The sequence below is a fragment of the Salvelinus sp. IW2-2015 genome, linkage group LG20 (assembly GCF_002910315.2).
Source record: "Salvelinus sp. IW2-2015 linkage group LG20, ASM291031v2, whole genome shotgun sequence".
Classification (NCBI taxonomy): Eukaryota; Metazoa; Chordata; class Actinopteri; order Salmoniformes; family Salmonidae; genus Salvelinus; species Salvelinus sp. IW2-2015.
In genome coordinates, this window is record NC_036860.1 from 33558881 (window position 1) to 33564880 (window position 6000).

The window sequence follows — 6000 nt, forward strand, 5'->3', positions numbered from 1 at the left end:
CTTGAATAATAATAATCATTGCAGTCTAAATACAATGTTGATTTTTGTTTTGAATAATAATAATAATAATAATAATAATAATAACAATAATAACAATAATATTGTAAAGATGTTTACATTTACTTGAAGTTAACTTTGTTTTGAATTGTATAATATAACATTGACTGTAATCTACCAAACTATAATTACCTTCGCTTCAGCTAAACACAATTAAAACATCAGCATTCTGTTTTGTGAGTTTTGTTTAGTTTCCAGAATGTCTCCCTGTTGCTACTTCATCATTCTAAAAAAGGGCAATAAAATCAAAGTGCTGATGCTAAAATCATTAGCAAATGACTAAAACCTTTGTTCAATGTTATATTATGCTGTGCTGTTTTATAGTTATACAGATCTCCAACCATGAGGGTTGTCTGGACAACCTCTATAGAACCATATAGATCTGGCCTAGTATTTGGTGATCTGTTGATTTTGGAAAGCATGTAGTTAAAGTCATAGGAACAAAATCTGCTGGTTACTATTCAGCAGTAGTGGCGTTGGAAACATCCTCGAAAACATCTTGGAGAGTTCTAATGCATTTTCATGACAATGTCTATTTTCTGTCCTTCTGCAGACTGAGCAAGTTGCAGCAAAAGATCAACCYATAGCACATGACACAAACAATATTGCGGATCGTTAAATACGCCCATCGCTCCTCTCGGAGCATAAATCAAGCAAATCCATTTCCTCTCCGTGTCAGTCCCCGGTGACGGACTTCGAGTAAGAGCGATGCCCATGCTGCAGAAGTGGGAGAATGAGGCGAGGGGTAAAGTATAAAAGCATGCAGGGTCCTCCTTACACTGAGCCATCGGACAGCTAAAGCAGGCCTCGTCATTCCTCYGGAGAGCAATAGGGATCAAGCAGGCTTAGTGCCTGGCCGGTGAGGGCCTCTGATGTAGGGGCCACAACATGCATCCCAACTGCTCGAGGTGTGCTGGTGTGCTTTACTTTTGAGGCCTGTGCTGCAGAGAAAAAGGCCCAACTTGTTCCCAGGGATAGAACKAGACCTTAGTGCGCTCCAAAGGGATATACTGTACCTACCCAGCAGACTAAGGCCTCATGAATTATTCCAAACAACATGCATACTTTAGGATTTCTCTCTTTCTATCTCTTCATCTGACTGCTAACAAGAAGATGAAATGGGCCTTTTCAGGGCCGGTTCCAGGCATAAGCAACATAAGCGTTGTGATCAAAATAGGGGGGGGGGGGACTCAGTCGGGGTTTCAACTTACTATTGAGAGTAAAAACAGTAGAATACACGAGGTGCAATTTTTCGGAATTTGGTTGTGCATCAGCGGTTTTTCTCTTGTTATGTCAGTCACAGACAGTCACTCAATTATCGATGTTAGCTAACATTTTTTTTGATTGGTAGTTAGTCTTGCCAGCTATCTAAACTTGTAGTWATCATGGCCGAATGGGGGCCCAGACCTCCAGGGGGCCCCCATTGATTTTGTTAGTCATTCTCACTCATATATCATATTAACATGGCATAAGTCATTACAAAATGTGTAGAATTGCAGGAAATGTTATTTAAATCTGCAAAACATTCTCTCTATCCCATGGCAAATAGGGTAGAATTGCAGGTTATTTTCTGTAAAACTGCAAATTTGCTCTCTCTGACCAATGGGAAAATGAGTAGAATTGCATGAAATGTGTTATAAAATTGCAATGTTTTCTCTCCACCCTATGGCAAAATGTGTAGAATTGCAGAAAACTTGCTTTAAAACACTAACGTATTTTGCCGCGGGATGGGGGTGCCCCAACCAAATCTCGCTTAGGGCCCCCAAAAGAGTAGAGCCGGCCTTGGGACTATTAGAACGAGACCTGAAATACATTGATGATATTCACAGAGAAAATTATGTATTTGTTACTTTGGCAATATGAAGGAGGTGGTATTAGGCGCTACGGCAAGGAAAGAGCAGCCATTTGCATATCGCTTCAATTTTCTCAAACGCTTTATGGCCATACATAAATGCACAAATTGGTTAATAACAGATGCTGTTCTTGCTCTGTTTATTTCATTCATTTAGTGCAACGGAATCACTTTATTAGTGATTATCCTCTAAAAGCTGCAGGAGAGCACAGCATCGCACCTAATAATGTAATTTACCCATAAACTGGGGAATGGGAATATGCAAATAATGTATGGGTGTTCGGTATCTGCAGTTTTGCCCCTGGGCTGCTTGTCCCATGACACAAATCATCAATTAGGATCCCAGCAGGGCTTTGGAGSATCTAAATTGTGTGTGTGTGAACAGCTTCAATGTGTCTGTAACTCTATTGGAGGGATGCAACACCTTTCTTCCATGAGAAATTCCATAATTTGGTGTTTTGTTGACGGTGGTGGTAAACGCTGTCTCCAGAATCTCCCATAAGTGTTAAATTGGGTTGAGATCTGGTCACTGATCTCAATGGCATATGGTTTACATCATGCTCATCAAACCATTCAGTTGCCAGTCATGCCCTGTGGATGGGGGCATTGTCCTCCTATGGTGGCATACCCATGGTAGCCAAAATAACGGCCTGCCCAGCATTTTTATACATGACCCTAAGCACGATGGGATGTTAATTGCTTCATTAACTCAGGAATCACACCTGTATGGAAGCACCTGCTTAAAATATACTTTGTATCCCTTATTTACTCAAGTGTTTCCATTATTTTGGCAGTTATCTTTACAGCACATATATTATATGTGCCATGTCTACAATTACTTGGCATGTACATTAATTAATTTCTAACACCTCTTAAAAAATAAGATGCAGATTCAGATTTTTCTAATCAGAATTTGAAAGGTTGTATGGAATAAGTTCCTTCAAATTGAGTTTATATCATAACTTTTGTGGTAATACATTGAATATGTATATATCAGTTTTGTTTATATAGACATGAATAAAATGCTTAATCGTTCTGGGGGGGGGATTGGGGGGAGAGGGGGGGGGGCTCAGTTGATGGATAGTTGGGAGGGACTGATGGCAACATCAGTTGCAGGATGGGATGGGAAGGGCGGGAGGTATGCTTTCTTCAGGTGTGGGGGGCTGCTGGGTTGGATGCAAAGGGGTGGGAGGGAGGATACGGCGGGTGGATGGCGACTGGGGGGGGGGTGGGTTGGGGTTATCTTTGTATACATTTTGTTGATTGTATTTTTTGTACCTGTAAACCAAACTCTGAAAAAAAGACAAAACAAAACAAATTGTTGATATCAGATGCAGGGTTTTACGAAAAGAATGCCTCAACTACTTTGACTAAATAAAATAATAATAGATGTCCAAACATTGCAAATGGATACATATTGAACTCATTAATATGGCATGACATGATAGTGAATCAGAAATCCCTATGCCTTTTTATACATTGAAATTTCATGAGGGAAAGACAAAAAAGCTTAACTCTTTATAGTCTACATGGCAATAAATATAGGATACATGACTGAAGTGAGTTCCAAATTATGTGGAAAAACTTTGAGTGTGTTCTTGTCAAATGCCTAGCCCACTAAAAGCCCAATTCTGGAATAAACAAGTAATCTAAAATAGAAAGTAGCGACTGGGCAATGAATCGTGCCACACAAAGAGAGCCAATGTTCAGTCTGGAGAGGTCTTGCATGGTATGCCTCAGGATTGAAAAACAAACATTGGAGTCACTGTGATGCTGACAGCCACAAGCCATTCACTTTAGACAAATCACCCTCTGTATCCCTATTTAAAAAGATAGAAATAATAAAGTGCCAAACTGAATCTATTTTTGATAGACATGGATTACATGCTGACAAGGGCAATGACATGTATATTACAGTATATTATATTATGCAATTTCAGATTAATGCAAACCAAAACACTTATAGGACAATTCATTTTTTAAAGTATAATCAAATCCAATCAGATAAAATCTAAAAGGTCCAATGCAGTCGTTTTTATCTCAATATCAAAAATGTTCTCGGTAACAATGAAGTACCTTACTGTGATTGTTTTCAATTAAAATAGTAAAAAATAAACAAAAATAGCTTCTTAGCAAAGAGCAATTTCTCGAGCAAGAATTTTGCTAAGACTGTCTGGAAGTTGTCTGATTTGGGAGGGGGAAACTGAAAACTTGCTGTTATTGGCAGAGAGGTTTGCAARTCTCTTTCTTATTGGTCTATTAACTTTACAGCATGCTGATGTCACCAGGCAGGCCAAAATTCCATCCCACCAAAACAGGCTGAAATTTCAGYCCATCTTTTCAAACAGCTCTTACATTAAAAGGGCACAGTACTATTCCAACCTCATAGTGTGGAAACATATATAGAAAACACGGGTATAGAAAACACGGGAAAACATTTTTTTTATTGCACTGGACCTTTAAAAACGTTTTGCCATGCTCAGGCTATTACAGGATTTGACTGACAAATCATTACCAGTTTACCTGCTTAACTATGGCATTTGTATTTTAGACCAATTACGAATGATTAGGCTACAAAGACTGACTAGCATCCCACTGGGCACACACTGGTTTAATCAACGTTGCTTCCACTTCATTTCAATGAAATTATGTTGAAACAACGTGGAATAGACATTGAAGTGATGTCTGTGCCCAGTAGGATAAAGCTTAACCACCATGTGTGCCATAAACGCAAAATAATGTACCCCAATGGTCTTCACTGAAATATAATTTTAATGTAGCCCATTTGACACACATAAACCATTTTGTTGACATCCTTTCATACACTTATATTTCTTTCACATACATTAGCAGTTATTTACAGTGGATTTTGGATAGCCTGTAAGTGGTGCAAAACAGCACAGTATAACCTAAAGTTAGTCGTAGACTATTACTTACTTTACCTAACGTAGTCTGACAGCAAAGCGTTTGTTTGCCTTAAACAAGAGGACACATTAGTTCTACCTATAGCCCATCAATAACAAAACGCTTATGAGAAGGATAAGACCGGATACAATGCAATTTCAAGACAATCATCCAGGTGCAAAATCAATGAAGAATATACTGCAAAATCAATGAAGAATATACAAATCCATATACATGAAAAAGGCCTATCATATAGGCTATGTCAGTCAAAACATATTTGCAAATACAATTAATTAAACAAACAAATATATAAATGCATAATAACTTATTAATAAATCATTATTCAATAAGCATGATACATTGTCACGCGTGGAAAGCGCGTTCACGTGCGCAGTGTCTAAAATTGTCTTGTGCAATCCTTCGATTATTTTCTCCAACCAAAACATTGTTCTATTCTCCATATCCCTTACAAACACCTCGCAAACACCTCGCAAAACGTGCTCTAAATGCCATTATCAGAAACATAACCAACATATTTTATTAATCCATACGCTGCATCAAGAAAAAAACATCCAGTCTTCCCATCCAGTACAAAAATGTATCTCTCTTCTCTGTTTCTTTCTTTTCCTCTCCTCCCTCCCTTTCACACACGTTCTCCCTCCTCCCCTCTCTCCCTGTCTATCTTGCTCTATCTCTCRCCCGCTCTCTCTCCCTAGCATGGCCCTGTCTGTATGAATAATGTGCTGCCTTTTGTAATGAGGGCGAGGGGGGAAAAAAGACGCTGGAGTGTTAGCCTGCTCCATGCTCTGACATTGAAAATGAATGACAGCTTACCTGAATGCCAATCTTCATCAGACTGACACTAGGCTGACAACACAGCCTATACTCCCTTGCACAAACTGTGACGTCTGCCATGTAAGACCCCTCCCACCCCCCCACACACCACCCCACCGGCTCCTCGTATCCCCCCTCCCATCACCTCCACTACTCTCCCTCCAGTATTACCACACAAACCCCAGCAATGCGCATCTATTCAAATCGTGGAGTCTGCCGGCCCCCTGTCGGCTCATATTAAAAATTACCGTCAGACAAGCAACTGATATGCTACATTCATTTGAAACATTAGCAGACATTCCAGTTATCCAGTATGAGGATGGATACATTCTGTCACTTCCCAATGATGCAGT

At 39.5% G+C, this 6000-nt stretch overlaps 1 protein-coding gene across 2 annotated transcripts in view; it reads right to left on the bottom strand.

Moving 5' to 3' along the window:
• LOC111981497 (homeobox protein PKNOX2-like) overlaps positions 1-5723 on the bottom strand; it is a 108322-nt gene extending 102599 nt beyond the window's left edge. For both annotated transcript variants that reach the window (XM_070449354.1, XM_024012777.1), the window contains exon 1: positions 5648-5723. The gene's annotated coding sequence lies outside the window, so the exon portion shown is untranslated. The remainder of the gene's footprint in view (positions 1-5647) is intronic.
• Between the last annotated feature and the right edge of the window lie 277 nt (positions 5724-6000).